Source organism: Centrocercus urophasianus, unplaced genomic scaffold (assembly GCF_019232065.1).
Source record: "Centrocercus urophasianus isolate 14NV4802_14NV808 unplaced genomic scaffold, USGS_Curo_1.0 seq_23, whole genome shotgun sequence".
Classification (NCBI taxonomy): domain Eukaryota; kingdom Metazoa; phylum Chordata; class Aves; order Galliformes; family Phasianidae; genus Centrocercus; species Centrocercus urophasianus.
The window spans coordinates 4,124,588-4,145,593 of record NW_024884789.1 but is presented as its reverse complement, the minus strand read 5'-3'; the positions used below and the strand labels follow the sequence as shown (position 1 = coordinate 4,145,593).

Sequence of the window (21,006 nt, the reverse complement as noted above, 5' to 3'; positions counted from 1 at the left end):
AAGATTTTCATCTATGACACTGGAAACATTTCTATAGTTGTGAACAACTACATTTGATTAAAATCTGTCAGATTTATCTTCTTAGCAGGAGGGAAGAAATATGTGTTTTCCTCCAAAAGGAAATCAATGTGTCTTTATGATAGATGCAGAGTGAAAATGGGGATGTTGTCACTTTAAGTGGGGAAGGAGGAAGGACGGGCACCCCACTGGATATTACCATTAGCTGCTGGCATAATTGTTGCAAGGCAGTGCCCCAGTTCAGATCTTATATTCTGCTTTTATAGGGCTGTTTTATGGTCACTGACCCAACAGCTATTACTCAGACTTTTAAGGCACAGCATCTTCAGTGCAGAAGCATTCTGTTGTTGTTGTTCTTCTTTTTGCATTTCTTAATTACAGCACCTTAGTGAAATCCCAGGAAAAAAAAGTCCTTGGATTTTATTTTTTTTTTGCTGGCAACATTCATGCCAGAGTCCAACCAGCTCCTTTAAAACAGCAGAATAATTTCACTTGAAATAACACAGAATTTAAAAACTGCTTACAGCACGCTGCTTGATTTAGTGGCCAAAACAAACATTCCCATTGAGATAATGTATCACCAAAATTAGGAAAAAAAATATTAATTGAGGGAGTGAAACAGAGCCCGATTAAAATCAGTAACCTACTGCCCTTATCAAACTATTTGACCTTAACTAATGCATTATCAGCTTGGATTACGACATTATCCAGAGTTACCAAACAAAACTGTTTAAAGAGCCATGCACACGAATACACTGCCCCTATCCTGGAAAACTTAAGTGCTAGACAGAGAAAAAGAAAGGAATAAGCAATGATTGCACCCTGACCAATTAAACCACAGAAAGATTAAACAACATGCTCAGTAAAACAAATTTTTGGCAGAAGATGAGAATGAAACCTGCATATCCTCAATGCCAGACCACAGGCCTGAACAGAAATCCATGGTCTTTTTGGAGAACTTATATTCAACTAAGTAAAACAAAATCTCTGCAGTTTTTAATGCTGAGTGATATTCTGCACAAACCACTTTCAACAGGGATCCAAGTCCTCTAAAGAAGCAAAAAAATGCATGTTCTGGAAGAAAGCACAGATCTCCAGAGAGGTCTTGAGAAGGTGTCACGCAAAGGCCCTTATACTGACCTATTATAGGATGAGATGGTCAAAAGAATAAATACCTGAGTTATTTTTGGTTGGTTTTGAGCAGGGTCCTCCCTATCTTACCAGCTATGCTGATCACATACCTGCAAATGACACAGAATTACTCAGGACAGTCCAAGCTAAAAGCTTTCACTGTACTGAGTATCAAGGCATTATACCAACGTAATGTGCAGAAATCTGGTGGCACTGAGGGGAAAGCAATGCAAGTGTGACACACAGCACCAGACATTTATGCCAGGAAGATCTCAGTGATTGTGAATGATTTGCCATTAAGCACCAATTTTATGTTCCACAAAAGGGAAAATAGGATACAAGAATATGAGCAGAGAATGAAGACCCAGAAAATACCCCACGCCATGTATAAATCCACAGTAGTTCTGGTCATTCTAATTCAAAATAGATGGCTAGATTATAACACTTTCCCTGTTTTTAAGTAAAGAACACCTAATAAAAACAAAGAGGGGACATGATATCTGCCCTACAAAATCCAGGACAGAAAAGGTAAGTAGAGAATAATTATTCACCGTTTTTCACAGTACGCTTTGTGGGGCCTATTAGAAAAACAAGTATTTTCCTCCGCAGCCCAAATTAAGTGATAGAACTAATCCACACAAATCCTGATGAGAACAAAAGTACATATGGGTTTAAAGAAACTTAAATCAGTACTACTGAGCATTGGCTTTGAATGTCCTAACTGCTGACTGTGGAAACCAGGAGGGCACAGAGCTCTGCTTTTAAATCTTTTCCTAAGCATTCGTCACTAAAGCTGCATGGGCCAGGTGTTGCTTTGGTTTGACCCAACTTGCAACTAAATTACAGAAAAATAATGAGCTTTATTATTAAATCTTCACATACTACACAAAATTGAGTTAACGAAATCTATAGACAATGCAAATAATTATTGTGACAGAAAGCGATGGAAGAGGACGAGATGCTTACTCAGAGCAGCCCATTACTGTCTATTTAAAGCAACATAAATACACATACAACAGAAGTCAAGGAACACAACTACTTTTGTAGAATGTAAAACTGTCTCAAAACAGTTGAACTAGAAGGATTTAGAGTTTAATCTCCACCTATGTTGAATGCTATAGCATAAAGATGCCAAAAGTGTCTGTAGTTGAGTTAGAAAAAAACTCCAAATAGAAAACAGGAAATTATCTCATCTATGAAAAAAATTGCTAGGATAACTCATTAGATATCTGGGTCCAACTCTACTTTCAGAAAGGAGACAGCAATATTGAAGCATCACCAGAGCTAAAAATGAACCAGGTACTAGAAACAAGCTTCATACGCCCCACATCAAATTCAGCAGTTTGACAAAGAGGATGAACAAGGACTCACTTCTGAGCAGCAGCACCTGCACGCAAGGAAAACACTGGTTAGCACGGAGTATTTGACCTTGCTGCCAACTTGACAAGATGCAAAAATAGAAATCATAGAAACTCAGCCTTGATGGAGTTTCCCCAGCATTGAAAGCTACTAAACTTTGAACAGGCACTTTCCCACATCTTCATGATATAATTCAGATTTTGGTCTTGCTCTTCCACTTTTTTTTTCCCCTCCTGATGTACACCGACGACTTTGCAATACTAAGGTTGAGATTCTGAAAAGGTAGTCCAAATTTTCAGGGGCAATGGAGAAATATCACTGGAAGTAGCAGCTGGGGGTCTGTCCTTCTCATTCGCAGGGTCACACTGATCACCAAACTCAGACCAGACTATGAAAGTGAACCCAGACCAAATTATCAGGGATAGGGAAGGAATTCTTAAAGCATGGCATTACCTGGACGTGTTTCAGCTGGTTTCCCCATACCCTGATGGCACCTTGCTGCCATTTTTTCTCTGCCTACACTTACGGATTGGGCAACAAGGAAGTGCAGAGCAGAGGGAAAAACTGCAGTTTTAAATTGGTAGCAGTCTCTGGGTTTATCATAGGTAATTTGTAGTATTTAATAGCTCTGATATACAGGAGGTCACATGAAATCATTTAGAAGTCCTGTCTGGATTCAATTCCTAAGAAATTATTAATCTCTGCCTGGCACAGGGGAGATAATGGCATTTCCTTCAGTAGAGCCTTAGACAGTGCCAAGAGCAGGAGTCTGACTGTCATCAAATCAGCCAGCAAAAACAAGAGGAGTATTTGGTTGTTTGTTTATTGAGTCATTCCAGCTTGATATTGGCTTTATGCCAACGCATATAAGTCCAGAGATAAAGAGTCATTTCTAGTGACTGCAAGACACTCCATTTCTCCCCACTGCAGCACAGAAGCCTAGTGCTAAATTAAATCTTATCCCAGATATGCTGGTAACCTGAACCTTGACTTTCACAAAGGAGAAAAGCTTCAGGAGACAAGCTGGGGCAAATCCAGAGAAGGGTCATAAAGGTGCAATGAGCCAGATCCCTGCATAAAAGTTCTGCTGCCTTTCAACAGGCCAGTGCAGATTTGAACTTGGAAAAGTCCAAAGGAAAGTATTTAAACCCACGTTTCAGAATGCAGAGTGCGCTCAGGAGCCTGGAGTGGCATTTTTTTAATAGAGCAAACAATACAAAGTAAATAAGGGAGAATGACAGCCCCCTGGGTACTCTTAAGGAAAACTGAAAGTCCCACTGGTGTGCTCTGCTTGCTGGAGAACACAGGAGCCAAATGCAAGCATGTTAGAAGACTGTAGCCTGGAAGAGTTTTTTTTTCCCTCCTTCTTTAAAGCAATGAAATGGTTCAACAACCTTCTGAGAAGGTAAAAAAAAAAAAAAAAAAAAAAAAAAAAAAAAAAAAAACCCTTGCCTGTCTACATTTGCAAGAGCAGCCTGAATTACCTGCCTTTCCCTTTAAGCATTTTCAGATACAAATCAAACACAGATGGCCCATTATGTTTATGACCTCACTGTCAATTGCTCTAGATAGTGCATGCATTAATTATTGAAATATTTTCATAGTATACAACTTTTTAGTGTTCATATTGTCACAGATAATTTCAACTTTCTGATTAGAAGGAGGTATAAACAGTGTTATTTATGAGAATTAATCTCTTGAATACCATAAAAACCACAAATATACTGGAGCTTTTTTTATAATGAATTCAGCATTAAAAAAGGAAAGAAAAGAAAAAAGCCAACAACAAAAAGAAACTGGCCTCAGTCCTGAAAGTCAACATTATGTTAACATTCCCTGTGATACATAAACGATGCCAAAACCTATTACAATTGCAGTAAATTTTGATTACTAGAGTTGTTTGTTATTTATGTCTAGAAGATAATATTGGGAATAGCCCTCTTCTTTTCCGTTTGTAACTTACATCTATAAAATATTGTGATTTTTAAACAGCCAAAAAAAAAAAATCACAACACAACCAATCTTTGACTGAGGTTTTCGAATTGTTGTGTCTACTCCGGTTCAAGAAAACAACCTTTGGAGACTGAGTAGACAGTGGCATTTCTTTAACTCTAGTTTACTTTCATTGGCAAAAATTCAACAACTCTAGACCAAGCCCAGAAGAATCCACAAAGCAACAAACAGCTCCTGGGAGCTGCAAAAGAACCATATTACAAATAGAACTGTCAGAAACACAAGTTTCCCCCAAAAACAGCCCACAGCCACTAGAGAAATGCCTTAAGTTTTCACGCTCCTGAGCAAAGAAAAGGAACAAACTCAAACCTCTACTTCCTTGTCAACAGAGAGGATAAAAAGTAGCAAGATAAAATGGCTTTTTCTGCCAGCTGTTTTAGACAGTACCTTGAGAGCATCAGTCAGCTGCAGGTCCCCTGACACCAAATCAAGATGTCCCACATGGGAATAGCCATCAGCCCCAGGCGGGAGCCCTGCCCTGCCTGCATACTGCTGGATCCACACACCACATTCCTGAAAAACAGAAAGCCAAACCTTACAGCTTCTTTTACTTATACTTGTTATTGCCTTAACACATCTCCAAGATAAAACTAGAAAGGGAACCCCAAATTTATGGAGTGAAGAATTAAGGGAGTTAATTCCTCCTAGAATATTCCAGATGAGCAGAGCATGCCTTTCCAGTACAGCTATTTTCAGAAAATCCTTCAATAAGCTGATGCCATTCAAGGCAGCAAAAGCAGGAGCAAAGGGGGGAAAGAAAGGAAGAGAACGAAACATCTCATGGAAGCAGCCCAAGGGAGAAATAAGTTCACAAGTAGCACATTTACACCTTTTTTGATTTATTTAAGGTACAAGAATAGTGTAATACGACCTGTTTGCATCAGTAACAAACTCTTGCATTTACAGCAGATCAAGTCCAGACCCACTCCAGGGGTGCAGGCACCTAACAGGCCCCTAACAGGCCCATGGCGCCAAGGGAACAGTGCTGGGGCATCTCCAGCTCCCCCAGAATAGAAAAGAAAAGAGAGGGAGCTCAAGGAAAAACAAATCCTAGCCACTTTTTTTTTTAAAAAAAAAAAAAAAGCAAAGAAACAGAATCACCTCTGAGACCAGCAGCCCAACTTCATGCACAACCATCAGATCTTATCTTCGCAGTTCAGTGAGGTCTGAGTTTTACAAGGCCCAGGTTTGAGCTCATCACCTTCCCAGAACCACACCGCACAGGTAAGGGCACTCAGATTCCTCCACAAAAACCTCTCTGCCCCCTCAGATTGCTCTTCTCAGAGGTTTAACATCTGCTACAGCCTCTCTAATAACCAAATTAACTGAGAAGGAGAAACAGATGGCAAATCAAAGCCTACACCCTCCAAGATGGAGGCTGTTAAGTCCCCTAAGCTCCCAGCATTCCTTTGGGCCAATTTGCACCACAGGCTGCAGCTGCCTGTAGATTCAGTGAAGGCCTCAGCCTACTCCTACTGTTCTCTGCACGTATGTGTGCTTTCTTAGAGGTTTTTTTTGTGTATGTGTGCTGTTAAAATGAAATTGGGAAGGAAAATGGAAGTTTTTTGGTGGTGTGGTTTTTTTGGGTTTTTTTTGTGTTTTTTTTTTAATGGGTGGGAGTTGCTCTGAACTTGGAAGTGAGGGAGTTCTGTACCTCAGCCTCTCCACAGATCTGCTGTTCATCTGTCCTGCTTCTGGTTGTTCTGGAGTTATTAAAGCTGAGCTTTGGGAGATTTATGTAACAGCAATAGGGATGAGGTATCTTAATTTACTTTCTTCCTTGTGGAAATTCCTTTAGTCCTGTAGCTTGCAGATGTAAAGCCACTGCTTCTAATGGTCTTAAACAGCAGCAGGCTTTTCTCCAACCTGCCTGGTCTGAGAATACAGTAAATGTTTATTTCTCTTCTGTTTTCCCCCTTTTTTTCTCCTTCTTCTATAGAAGAGGTGGAGGCCAGGTTGCATTTTTGTCCTCTTGAATAAATGGCAGTGTGTTGTTTAACTTCAAGGAAGCTTTACTGCTTCTCTTTCCTGAGCACTGTAGAGGAAAGAGGATGTTCAGAAAGGCCGTATCCCACAGGAATGTGTTTGGGCTGATGGAGGCAGGCAGGCTGCAAGCACATCTGTAGGGATTTGTGGTGATCAGTTTTTCAAGCATTAGGAAAGCCTTGAGAGCACATTATTTTTAAATGAGTTATATATTTAGCACTATGCCCGCCATTCTTTCAGTTCTAATTTTAGAGGGCAGGGGACAACTCTGGCACTATTGTAGCCTTGTCTAAATTTAATATAGTTGAGCAGCTGATGATTATCAGAGAGACTGCCTTTTTGCTCCTTCAGGAATTTTTCACTTAGGAAAAAAGTCACTGTACTACTCTGCTTTGGGGTATTGTACTAGCTGTTGTACACAAGAAAGAAAAGCGTGCTCTAAAATAGCCTTTTTAGCTTTACCTCTTCATCCAGTGAAGGCTTTCAGATACAAGACAGGAAAAGTGTGGTTGGCATGAATGCTGTTTTTCTGTTGGAAGAGTAATAACTTGATGCTGGCATTTGGCATACACAAATATGCTGGTGCTGGTCCACCTCCATGGCAGTGCTGAGGATCTTCCAGTTCATGAGGTGCCTTGCAGAAGTGTGAGGAGTGTTGTTTCTCTCTGCTCGTATGATGCTGAGGCGCCACTATGCTACCCAGAGTCATGCTATGAAGACCAGAAGAGGAGCCATTGTAACCCTTCAGTCCTGTTTTCTGTGAGATAAAGCCCTATACCAGCCCCCCAGGTTACAGCCATGGGTAAGTGTGACTTTTAACTCTTATGTGGTTGAAGGCAGTCTAGACCTCAATGTGTTGCTTTTTTATTAAGGCTGTAGTGAGCAATGTTGTCTTGAGTAGTGTCTCTCTGAGTCTGTCAGATGATATTTGCCACTGATGTTTTATTGGAAACGCGGGGACTTGTGGTGCAAGGATGATTTTTTAAGTGTTTGTAAGTGATTAGAGGCAGCATACACAAGCATTTTAGTATTACAAGCAAACATAATCTGCATAACTCTAGACAGCATAAAAGACATTCTAAGCAGAGAGTGCTTAATGAATAACTCTGTACAAAGAGGCCTTCTAACTCCCTATGTATATTAAGCTTTTTGCTTTCTTTCTGAAATATATTAATAGCTTCAAGAAGCCTTATTGATGCTGGCAAGTAAGCTGAAGCAGCCCTCTGAAGTCCCTGACGTTTTGTGTACAGCATTAGACTTTTGCATATGGTTCCCCCCCACACTTGAGTGTTTTTAGGTTGGGGTGACTGCAGGTCTCTGAGAAAGCGAGATTGATAAAGCAAAGCAATTGGTGTTATTTCCTATGCATGAAATTGATTAAATGCTTCGCTAAATGGCTTATAAATTTGGCTCTCATATTTCTGTCACCCACTGCAAAGATTACAGAAACTCGTCTATAACCATGTTGTATACAATACCAAATTACAAAAGGTTGTAAAAACTAATGTTTTGTTTAAAGTTTTGAGCAGGACCATATGCCTTTGGTGACCTTGAGTAAGCTATTTTAATTCAAAACATTTCAAAGAGTAGAAGTGAAGGGAAAAAAAATAATCTGCATAACAAAACTAAACTAACACAATTTAATATCTATTATTATTGCTGGAAAAATGTTGAATTCCCCTCTACTAGAATTTTATAATTTTATAGGCACGAAGTGTATACAGCATGAAACCAGAGAAGCTCAGGTTTCCCTAGGCTGAGATGATTGAGTTTTCTTTATATGCCCTGCTATCAAATTTATCTGGGAGGGTATGCAGTCTCCTTTGCTCCTGACCTCACAAGCAGGAAGCGCTGGTGGTTTTGACCTCACCAAGCCCTTTGTAGTAAAGCTTTATTAATTTCTACATTAGCATGATTTTTCCTTACCTCCCAAAAGGTGAGTAAGAAACTGAGGCATGTATGCTGAGGATCTCAAGATCCCAAAAGCAGGTGGGAGCACAGCTTGCTCTTGTACCTGCTAAATTCTTTTTCATTTGGTGTGCTGTAAACAGGCAAATAACTTTCTGTAGGCTGAGCACTGAGTTGTGCAAGCATAGTCAGCTGCTACTCAACATGGTGCAGTGTGGATTTCCTGACCATCTTACTCTCATATGGTGTCCTGCACGTGCTTAGCAGCTGCTGGTTACACCCAGAGTTATGCTCTTGGTCCACAGCAGAACAAACTTTTGGTCAATTGAGACTTCTATTATTATAAGCTCTTGTACAGACTTGTGCCTTGGCTATCCTGGTATAAAAGTATGACCTAGAAACTTCAGCTTGCCTAAACCTGTGTAATTGTAGGAAAGGATGTTACTTTTAAAGTCAGATATTAAACATACTAGTTATAGCTAGAGACTAGAAAAGGCAAGTTGCTATTATAAGTCTAGTAAATACTGCCCTTCCAGCAATCGTAAATCTTACCAGATCCTTTTCACATGCAGCTCCACTTTATAGATGGGAAAGCTAAGGTTCAGTAAGTGAACAGGCTTTGCCTAGTTTGCAAAGCTGAGACTCAGCTCTAGCTCTTCTGCTTCCTAGAGTTTTAAGAAGTCCAACTTACATTAATGAAGATCTGAAGAGATTAAATGTACTTGAATACATACAAATACTTGAAGCAAAGTTCATAACAAGCTAGAGTGATTTGGCATGAAATGCAAATGTAAGCATGAGAAAATAATCCATGTTTTAACCATAAATGCCTGTTTTCTACAGGAAAAGCTATGTTCTCCCATAACATTTACAAGCCATCGTGTCCCCAGCAAGGATTAACATTTGGCATCGAAGTACTGATCTGGCAAAGAGCTGCCAGTAATGTAATCTCTTTTACAACCAATGACATGCTTAAAGTCTTGACGGACTTGACCTCTGCCCACTGCTAATCCCTCACTTTCTTGCCCATTCAGATGTACATCTTTAAAGAGATGGCACCCAAACGTATAGCAAACAGCTAAACTTTAACTGAAGGTGAAACAAGAGCTGCCCAGAGAAAAGCAGAGTGGAGGGGAACTTGAGTGTTCCCTACCAACTAAGCATGTGCTGGGATTTTGACCCCATTATGGGGAAAGAAGCGCTTGCTCAGTTGCACATATGCAGTGACTTTTCCTCCTAAGACAGGAGAACACACCTCTTGGCGAGTGTGGCTATAAGGTATTTGCTTGGTTTACAGGCATACTGAAGAGGTTTAACTTTAATCAGACTTTTTATGCTTACAACCTGAACAGTCCTTGATACCAAAGGATAAAACTTCAAGGAGCTGAAGCTCACATGTGGAAAAATGATGTCTAAAGAAACTTTATATTTTACTGTATCAGTTTCTGAACTCCCCATTCAGGCGTTTGGTTGAAAAACCAAAGTGATGGATTTACACTATGCTCAGAGAAAATAACAGTCAATCCAGAAAGATTCCAGCTGTCTTTTCTTCCATTTGTATGACAACGAGTCCTGGGACACATGCCAGCTCCCCAGATATTGCTGCTCCACAGTCTAGTTATTCTAACTTCTGGCAACTGGTTGTTTGACCTTTTGGTGGCTTGTCATTTTAATATCACTTTCTCTATGTGGATAATCTAGCGGGAATCCCTCCTTTATAATGCAATAGTCTATACGTGGTAATTAGCCAGAACAGTGAAGTATTGTGCTGTTAAGTCCAGTGTTGAGCCACAGCTGAGGAGCACTTACTGTGGTTGGAAAGCACAAAAAATATGGTTTGGTCTTCTGTTTGTGAATTAGTGGTCCCCAGGCAATGGCAGAAAAGTTAATCTTTTCTATGCCGTGTGTTGTGTACCAGTTTTTGGATTGCTCTCTAAAGCCATGCGATAGCAATCTCCTCCCAGATGACTGCAGCCTTGGCTCTGAATGGGACACAAAGCACACATCAGCTGAGTAGCATCAGCCCTCAAAGCTTTTGCTTCCGTATGGTGATGTTACACCACTTTTGTGTAAGAAACCAGCCAGGTGTAAAAACTTGTCTATATTCTTCTGTTCCATTACCAATGATTACGAAGTGGCATAGAAGCCTGTGGTGTGATCTGAATCCCATAGAGATCCTTCAGTGAGTTGTCTGTACTGTTGGATGAGGGCTTCTTTTCATTAGCTTCCAAAGCAACCTATATGTATGTCAGAAGAGCCTAGTGTCTCTAGACAGTCTAATATTCTGATGCTGTATTCTGTGAAAAGGCATGTGAGCAATCCAAGCAAAAAAAAAAAAAAAAGTGGCCACGTATCTTTGATTTAAGGCCACATTCCACTGTAAATGCTTGGTCCACAATGAGCAGTCAGGGCAGAAAAGGATCTTAGGCAATGGTGTATTCAGTCTGACATGGACTTAAGTAGATTTCAAAGTAATCCATTATACATCAAGTGTTTAATCGACATAATTAATATTTTTAAGGGGAGCCATTTACATTGTATGTTCTATACACATTATTTACAATTTCAACAGTAACAGTTAATGCTCTGTGACAAACTATATTGTTTCCAGCTTGTTATCCATTCATAACAAGGTCAATCTATTACCATTATTTTTTGTGAATGTAGCTGTTACCTTGAGGCAAAAAGTTAATTGTAAATTACAGAGGAGGGATTGAGTTTTTTCAACTGTACTCACTGTAATGTATGATAATGGTGCTATTTTATGAAACATTTACATTTAAAAGCATTTTGTTATTCATATCAGACATGCTGGACAAATTCACTTCCAAACTTTTCACAAACTTAATGGGAAGAGCCATTTGAGAGGATGCAGCTGAGCATTTCATAACTGCTGCACTTAAAACCAGATGTGGTCTCATCTATTTTTCCCCTACGTCTGGGACTGATCCCTCTGCCATTACCGTCCAACACAGCTCTGAGAGATGCTGAGTGCTCAGAAGCTGGAGCAGATATGATTGTAATTTAGACCAACACTTTAGCTCTTGCATCACAAGAACAGTCTGTAAGAGATGCATCTTAAGATTTTATTCAGCTTCTGATCTACGCAAAATACGTAGAGTGTTTTGGGTTTTCTTGCACAGTTTCTACTGTTGCCTGATTCCCTAGGAGACAAAGTCATTATATTTATGCCCTGTCTTACTTGCTCTCACCTGAGCAAGAGTCTAAATGCATGTGGCAATGCTGCTTCTTCAGCTCTGTTTCCCAGAGCTCGGTAAAAGCTTACATTCATAATGCTGTAAAGAAAAGGAGAACCATCTTAAAATCTTTCCCACATAACTTTAATGGTTCATCTCAAGGCAAAGCCCATGAGCTTTCTATTGGGATGTATACTTGTCTATCTGAATGGAGAGATGACACCACTTAGTCCAATGCTTCTGCTGTGCCCCAGATGTGGCCGCTCTGTCCTCTTCTTCTGTCTCCGTGTCAATTGTCTTCTGCATTTGTGCTTTGAATGAGGTGATTGACTTAACCACATTTCATTCTGGTTTCAATTTCGAAGCTGACATTGAATTTTCACAATCACTTCCAGAATAATGGAAGATAAACTTGTAAACACTGAATATTTTGAGCTTTCTAAAGAGAGCAAGAAGATGACACTGAACAGATGCAGAAATGTATTTCTGGTAGCACAAGAATAAAAGAAGTATCTTAGAGTTCTATCTTCTTCCTCTATTGTAGAATGAACAAGTGAAGCATGTTGGGGTATTTGTCTAAATGATCCTATAAAAATGTGTTCCAACTTCTCAGTGATGAAGTTTGTGGTATGCTTGTGGTGCTTGGGTGAAAAGAAATCAATTTCCTCTGAAATTTTATGGGGAACAATTTAAATTATCTGTTGCTCAAGCATCCAAATGCTCACTTGAAAAATCTATTCCTTTCTTTAAGTCCTAATAAAAAATAGATTTGTCAAGCTTATGTCTTCTATCTGGAAGACTTAATATGCTGAATCAGACCAGTTGTTTGTTGTTTTTCTCACCATGCAATCAAACTTGAAGGCATTGTCAAGAAATAGCATATCTAGCTTGGGAAGGGTTAAGCACCATTATTTTTGTGGTCTCTGTCACTGGTAGCATGTTCAAAGTGCACAAAGCTCAAGACATGTGCATTCTTCGTCCAATAACTTGTCCAGTAATTGGTATATTGATTGCTAATGTCATCATGTTTTAGTATATATAAACCCTCTCACTCTATCATACAGCCGCCAACAATCCAAGAAGTCATTGTTTATTCATTGTAACTCCCAAACTGGCCGTGTCAGATTCTGCTTGAGGCCTTGCTGATAAAAATCAGCAGATGATTGGGCACACACATTCTTAACATGGCTGACCCATGACATCTTAGGGCCAGCAGGGAGCCTGTCATTATGTGTACAATACTCCTCTTTCTTTCCCCTTATCTATTCCCAGATGACTTTGAGATTTTTATTAACTCATTAATGACTGAAGATGTCATTAAAGAAAGTGGAGGGATAAGAGGAGGACAGTGGAGAAGGATGTTTTGTTTGTTTGTTTAAAAGTGGAAAGCAGAGGGCCATTGGCTCCAGATAAGGAAAGACAGTGCTTAAAGCCAAAACTGAAATAGAACCAGGGAAAAGATTGTTCATTTATTAGGACGCCTAAAGCTAAGCCTTGCAGGGAGAACAGTGAGGAAAACATTATTAGGCCACTTTTGAAATACAATTAAGAAGGGAGGGAAGGATTTCTCCACCGAAACAAATAGCCTAAAAAAAGGCTGCTCAGGTTTATGTACATTACTGGTAGACTCTGCAGGCACAGTGGGATGTGTTCCTGGCACTGTCAAGGTGTTCAAATTACTGAATACAAAACTCAGTCCAAGCATGCATTTTATCAAATGCCTTTAAAGTGTGCTACCTTATACTGGGAAATAGTATCTGCTTTTTTTGTTGTAAATACATCAATTGAACAGATACTGAACACCATTATACAGTAATCACACCTGCAGTTTTTTCCATGTTTTCTTGTGTCCTAAGAATTCTATCTGTAAATGTAGCAAACTGTTGGATGTAAGTATGCATATTTTTGTGGGTAGGATTTGATTGCATTAAAATGTACACTTGGTGCAGTACTTTCCAGTGGGTTTGCTCACAGCCAGCTTCTGATTCTAAGGCAGTCAGTCATTAAGCTTTCCTTGAATTCTGGATAAACAATTAGTCCCACACTATGTGCTTATCTTCCATTTAAAATTATTGCCTTTTTATAATTTCCCTTCAAAAGATCTCGCATTCGATATTTATATTGGGATCTGGATTCATGTGACAGACTTTTTTCCACCCAAAATTTGGGTGTTTCCTATAGTCTGAGGCCTGTTGGTTTAGAACCAAGGACTTAATATTTTGAGGATTGGAATTTTATTTTAATTATTGCCATTTGTAGATTGACTGAGGAACAGTAAATGCTTTTCTTTCTCAGGCAGCTGCCCTCCATATGGCTGCTGATCTCAACCTAGAAATCTACAATGTGATTGTAGTGGCACTGGGTGTTACAGTGACATAGATCTAGATGTCATCTGCATTGGCTGGCCTTTAATAATCTTTGTTTCAATGTCTGTCTTTTTGATGAGTGGGAGAAAGATGAGCATGTTTCCCTGAAGGAGCACCAGCTATTGCTATAAAGTGGTAGAAGAAACTCACTGTGTGGGACTACAAATCACAAAGTTCAACTAAAGTGGCCATCTGCTTACTGCGTCTTATAAGCTGCAGGTAGTGGCAGTGCAGTCAGGTATGGCAGTCTGACCTTATGGGCAGGCAAAAAAAGCAAAATAGGATGGCATGAACACCTCAGCACTTGCTGCCCTCATCAGCTGTGCCTGACTTAAATCAGTGTGCCACATACCTCATGCACCTCATTGCAAGGAAGCTTTCCTTCCCCCTCACGTTCTGGCATGCAGGCTCTCTCCCATCGTGTGCTGAAGTGAGAACCTGTGATGAATCTGTGGGTAATGGACTGTTGCTTTGACAAACTGCTCCTCTAGTGAAACACATGCCTGTCTTGGTGACGATAATAGCAAAGTGCGGATTTTGTGGAAGAAATAGAGGCTTTGAGGGCTACAGCACCAGGCTCTGAGTCTATAAATTGCTGGACTGGGATGTTCGATGCCTTTTAATATTTTCAAACATCCAGTAGAGTAATGAAAGAACTGTAGGACAATCCTGATGCGAGTCCTCGGGAGAGTTGTTTTCAGAGATCATGGGAGCTCACAACTTGTTTAAGAACATGAAGTCCTATCCAAGTAATAGCTGGAAATAAGTTGCTTGATTTTTCTGTCCCCAAAGACAAATTCTTGTAATAGCAAAAGTGTAAAATCCAACAAAGAGAGGCTTGATACTTTCAGATGCTGCAGCCACTTCATACTGGGGAAAAAAAGGCATACTGACAGTGAAACTATTTGGGGTAAATAATGAGGACAGACTTACCAGAAATAAACTGGCATGGATTTGGCCATGAGATGTCAGATTTGTAACTTGGGAAATGAAAGCTTCTATATACTGGAGAGCAGGCCCTACCCCAGCTTGGCAATTCAGCCTCCTGAGCCGCAGGGATTTCTTTATAAGCAGTGGTATATTAAATGTGGAATCGGGTAGGCCAAAGGGACAGCAGTAAAACAGACAACGTGCAGTGACCAAAAATGAGCTCGAGCCAGACACACTAATTACTTATTGGTAATTTTGTTTTCCTATGGAGTTGGTTATTACCTCTTGCTCCTGGCAAGTTAGTGCTTTTTCTGTCACTTCAGTTTTGCATCTAGTATTTTTTTTCCAGTTTAACAGGAGTTAGGCAGAATGCAGCTTTTGTCTACTTACCTGGTTCGGTACCTTTGTCAACGTAGAGGCAAGGGGTGAATTTTTACACTGTACAAATCGCTGGCATGGGCTGAGGAAGAACACTTTTAGACAGGCCTGGGTCAACAAAACAGATTCATCCATCACATGTGCCAGAATGGAAAGATAGTTGTCTTGATGCTCAGTCAATCTAAGACCTTTCTGCTGAGTCAACTGACAAGATTGCAGATATTTGTGACAACGAGGATGCTTATCCCCTGGTAAGTGGACTGAAGACCACCTATGCGTTTGGCATTGGGTCTCCAGCTGAGGAAGCCTAAAGTTGCTCTGGCACATCAGCACACTGCTGTTTGCAGTCATCTTCTCTTGTAAGTTGGGCTTCATTACCAAAAACTAAACCAGAATAAGACAAAATAACAAAAGGAATTCTGAGGTGATAATGGAGGAAGGTGTGAGAGCCAGTAGAAAGTACAGTAAAGAACCCCATGACAAGTCATGATAAATGGGTCGTTATAAAATTCATGTTTAGGCTGCACCAGGCTGGGGATAATGCCATTCGTCATGGCAACACTGGGGCACTAATGAGCCCTCATTGCATATTCATGGCTGTGGTGCCTCTCTGCCTCCCTCCCACCCCGACCCAATGCCTGGTAAATATCTCCACCTCAAGCTGAAACTCGACTTAGGCTGCTTTTTTTTTTATTTGTTATGTTGCAGCAATTACACTGTAAAAGTGCTGCACAAGATTGATTGCTCTGATCTGTAGTTCAATTGTAAATTAGAATACACATCCCCCTGGGGACACACGGCCCCTATTTGTGATTAAGAAAAAAGCCCCATAATAGACTAATAGCTAAAGTTCTCTCTTTTACTTTCAGGCAATTAGCTTGATGAAATGGCCTCTTTTTGTGTACCCTGGAAGTGTAAACCGATATCATAATGAAGTATATGATGTTTATTCTATTATTTTCACCTTGCCATGTATGCAGGAATGCATAAATAATGGCTGCTTTGTCTAGTACATTTACTGATTCAGAAGTAAACTATGTCTTAAAGATGCAGCGTAAGATCCTGCAGCCTCACGTAAACCGAACACCTTGACGAGTCCCTGTGAAAACTGAGGTTCTGCCTAAAGAAATTGAAGACTGTTTTTATCCAGGTGATTAAATACTGTTCACAAGACACTTTCATTTGTAAAGAACTTTAATTGGAAAGTCCTCCTAATAACCTTGTGAGTGGGAAAAAAAATCAGGTGTCTCCATTCTGCAGAAAAGAAAACTGATGGGGAGGTGTTGAACAGGTTACACAAGTCCACACAGGACCCCCTCAGTCAGTGTTTAAGGAATCCTAGCTCTGTGGGCATTTTTCAGGCACTCAGGAATGCCCTTTCCTCTCCTGTAGATGTCCTGGGTGTTCACAGAATGGCTCTGACCTCAAAGATGGAAAACTGATGTCATGGTTGCCTTCCTTCCGTGAGACATAGCTGGTAAAAGCTCTTTCATCTGGATCCAAGGTGGATATGGTGGTGTGTGTGAGTGTTCAGAATCATGTGTTGGATGCTGGTGTTCCCAAGACTCTCTGAACTGTCAGTCTGGGAAAATAGTCATGTTGTGCAATGGCCTTGTAGCGCAGTGATGGTGTTCATGCAGTTAAGCTTGAGATATTTATCTGGGAAGAAAACTGCCATATGCTGAAAATTCTATGCATACCTGCTTTTTGGCAAGAGGTGTTTCTCAAGTAGTGTTCCATTTTGGGACAGGAGTGTATTTTAAGTGAATTCTCCAGCTGACCCTGCGTTCTGTGCTCCACAGCATGTGAGACCTTTCATGTGAAATTAAACTAGGTAATGCAGTCTGGGAGTTCCAGCAGCTAATTCATAGGCACACACCAGAGCTCAACCAAACAAACTTCTGACCTGGGGCAGGCTCCTGCTCTTGGAGCAGTGTGGATGTCCCTTTATAGATCTATTTGCTGAGTGAGGTGTAGTCCCTAAATTGTTCTCCAAGGAGTTAAGAGAAGATCAAATAGTATGGCTGGGAGGTCACGTGAAATAGGCTGAAAAACTTGCATGAGAAAGTGGCCTGATTTGTTTAATATGTGTATTATGTTACACATACTTCATCTAAAATAGGAGTAATTTCATTGGGAATATGAAAGAGGTTCTGTAGGGGAATGTAACAGTTCGTAAATGTTTTGTTAAGAAATGCTACTGATGCAAACCTTTAAAAGGTAACACTGCACATGGCTACAATACCATATTCTGTTTAAACTTGTTCATCATTGTCTTCTTGCATGACAGCCCTGGCATTTAAAATATGTTAGGGGTGACACAATACTTTCACCTGGTGCAGGCATATATCACTGGAAGGATGTTCTCATAAACAAAGTGCTGCAGGCGATGATCTTATCGTTCTCGTCTTCCTTCTTAGTTCAGTTCAATGACAAACACGTATTTCTCTTCTTTGCTCCCTTTTCTGGTCTGGAGCAGCAGGCGATGTCGCAGATCAGGAATGACAGGCACTGGTGGTGGCCTGATAGGGACAAGCAGTAGATGGGCAGTGAGCATGTGATGTTTTGTAATGTTGGGGCTGCTGCACTGATTCTACATCGTGCTGCAATTTTATAGCATGAGCAAAAGTTTACTTGTGTGCATGCCTGCACACGTGTGGTTTTTTGAGAAAGACATAAAGCAAATTAGAGCGTTCATATGTAATTAGTTCACTATTAGTGTAGTTCAGCCAAGGCGATAGGCAGGCAGTAAACTCTGAGATAGCTCAAGAGATAAAAGGACCGAGAGTGTTCTAGGGAGATCTGGAGGTAATAGTTCAGAGGAGAAATTCCTGACAAATTGAGCAGACACCTTGGGATGTTCCTGCCCCACACCATTATCATTACACAGTATGGCTGTGCACACCATCCCTGTGTTGGCTGCCTTGTCCCCTGCCCAAAGCCTAACCCTTCCTGGCATCTAGGGCTCTTTCACCTTGGATAGCCCACTTCTAAATTACTTAAGAGTTAATCATCATTTTTGTTTTAACACGTTAGCCTGTGAACTAAAAGTGGCTGAAATTCCCTGCTCAGACTTCCTGTCCTGTTTGTGGCAGTGTAGGAAAAATGATGCCCTGTCCTCAAAGGCACTCAGGGTCAGGCTGGAATGGGCTCAAGGCCCCCTGATCGAGTTGCAGATGTCCGTGTTCATTGCATGTGAGTTGGGCTAGATGACCTTTAAGGGCCCCTTCCAATTAAAAGGATTCTAGGATTCTGTTCCATAAGGAAAAAAAGGCCATCACCCGTGTTGAGGCTGGAACACCTCCAGGTATTTCTCTAGAAATGTAGATGACAGTGTCTAATAAAGAAAGAGTTATCACTTACCGTGTGTAAGCATCACACTTGGAAGGAAACCCAAACCTTGAGTTCCAGTATGTGCCTCTATGAGAATGTGAGCGTTTCACTAAATCTATGTGCTAATGAAAGTGACATAAGATTTTTCTCTCATTTTGTAACTAGTAGAGAAATACTTCATCCTATCCTTTGGGAGTTCTTAAGATTTCATTTTTTTCAACTAATTCTGCGACTAACCAATGCATTTAAAAGGAATGGAATAAGCACCAAATTATTTTCTTCAGTAATCTCAAAATATTTCTTTTTTTTTTTTTGCTTTCGTGTAGAAATTAAAATTTTAAACCAAAGCATATTTCAAAGCCAATGATAATTTAGAGTAGTATCTACTGAGACACTTTATTTTGAAATATCTTTAACTTCTTTTTAGTTGGGAAGCCTCTTGAAAACTGATTTGTTCTCTCCAACCCTTTTTGCCTGTTTGGCATTATTATCCCATACAAAGGTCTCATGGAAGACCTCAGACACAGACCATATATATCATGTAATATCTCACAGTGGTTTTGTTTGGGATGGATTCTGAGGAGGAATTACCGAACTTTGTCCCTCAGCACTGATCTGACTTATTTCTGTTAACATAAACATGTTAGGAAGCTTTGCAAAGCATTGCCCACTTTCTAAGCCAGTGTGTGCGAGTTCCACTGCACATCCTTCTGTTAGAAATCCATCCTACAAGTTGCATGAAACAAGAAAGGTGAATGGTATCAACGGAGTGCACTCATTGAATTCTAAAGCTTTTCTTCATATGATTATATCTGTTGGTGTTCTGTGGGAGAATACCGCAATTTGACTGTGTTGCCTAACATGTATATTACTTCTTAAGCCTCTTTTGCTCCTTGCACTAAAGTGAGCACACATCTTCAGAATGTTCTTCATATTGCTTGTCATTCTATAAACCTCCACCACCTCCTTTCCCAGAGTTCTAAATGTATGTCGTTTTTTTTCTCGTGTGGAAGCAGATGCGTAGTTACCCACAAGACAACTATTAAACAACTGTTGCTACTGAGACTGAAACTCTTCCAAAAATTAATTTAAAATAATCCTAAATGTGCAAATATCCAATGATCAGGCAGATCTGTAAAACCTGCCCCGAGCAAAATCATGCAATTAGAATAATGCTCATAAGTGTTGGACTCTTAAAACTTTAATAGATCATTTTAATGGAAGGAGTTATTAAAATTTGTATTTGATTTGCATTATTACAACACTTAATGCACTATGGAAAGTTGAGTTCATGAGAGAAGTACAGCACAAACCAGATTCTTACTATGAGTTGAAGCTTTAAAGAAAGAGCATGTTCTGCCTGAATTTTCCTTAGTTTTATTGCTCTTCTAAATGGATAAAAACACCTATTTTATCATAGAAATGGCCAGGCAAATTGCTTGGGATTGATATAAAGCCTCAGAAGAGTGATTTGAGGAGCGAAAAAATCCTTCCCAATGTTGTATTTCACGTATGAGAAGTACTGGTGTTCTGATCATAACTGCTATCAAAGCATCTTCAGCTGCAGAGTTTCTGTAGGTGATTTAGGGAAAAAAAGTGTTATAAAGAAATTCATGACTCTTTAGCAGGCATTCCTTAGTTTGTTTGTTTCAAGCAGACTAATTTCTGCTTGACTTCTTTTCTGTTGGACACTTACCCTCCCCAGTGTGTTTATGAAATTACCCATTTCATTAGTGTTCCATCTTCAGCAAACCTGTTGCACAAATATCTTCCATAATGAAAAGCAGAGGCTGGAATCAACAGAATTTCCATCATTCCCAAAGATTTTGAAGTAATCCTGCAAGGGTTGTGTATAAATACATATATAAATACAAATAAAAGCCATATAAAACCATAGTCTCAAAGTGGAACAAGGGATGCAGTGAACTTGTTTTTATTTCTGTGTATTTTATTTTGTGTTCTTTAGAATCCCCAAGAAGGGATGTGCTCCCCATGACCCTCATGCACGTTGTCAGATTCAGTGTTTCAGTGTTTAGACTTGAGTTGATTTAAACTACTATAGGAGCAGTCTGAGTTTTTCAAGGCAGCTCAGATGTTCAGAACCAGTGTCTGTGTGTACAAACATTCTATCTTTTAAGAGAATTGTGCCAATGAATTGGAAGAAGGAGAGTAGTTATCTTAAAAATAGAAACAGTGTCCTGTAGAAAAATATTGTCTACCTTCTGAGCTTACTATATGGTAAAATTCAATAATCAGGCTCTTAGCAGGTGTAAATCATCACAGGAATGATGCTGTGATGCTTTATATGATATTACCCAATTGTCTTGCTGGTAATTAAGAATATCCTCGATGGAATAAGGACCAATGACAGAAGAATGTGTGAGTTG

The 21,006-nt window shown here is 39.9% G+C and overlaps 1 long non-coding RNA gene across 15 annotated transcripts in view; it reads right to left on the bottom strand.

The window, feature by feature from the left end:
• Positions 1 to 19,815: 19,815 nt before the first annotated feature.
• Positions 19,816 to 21,006, bottom strand: part of LOC122163106 — a 33,669-nt gene continuing 32,478 nt past the window's right edge. For 14 of the 15 annotated variants that reach the window (XR_006169815.1, XR_006169818.1, XR_006169816.1 and 11 more), the window contains one exon: positions 19,816 to 20,456. This is a non-coding gene — a long non-coding RNA (uncharacterized LOC122163106). The remainder of the gene's footprint in view (positions 20,457 to 21,006) is intronic. The other variant, XR_006169809.1, reaches the window with a different exon arrangement.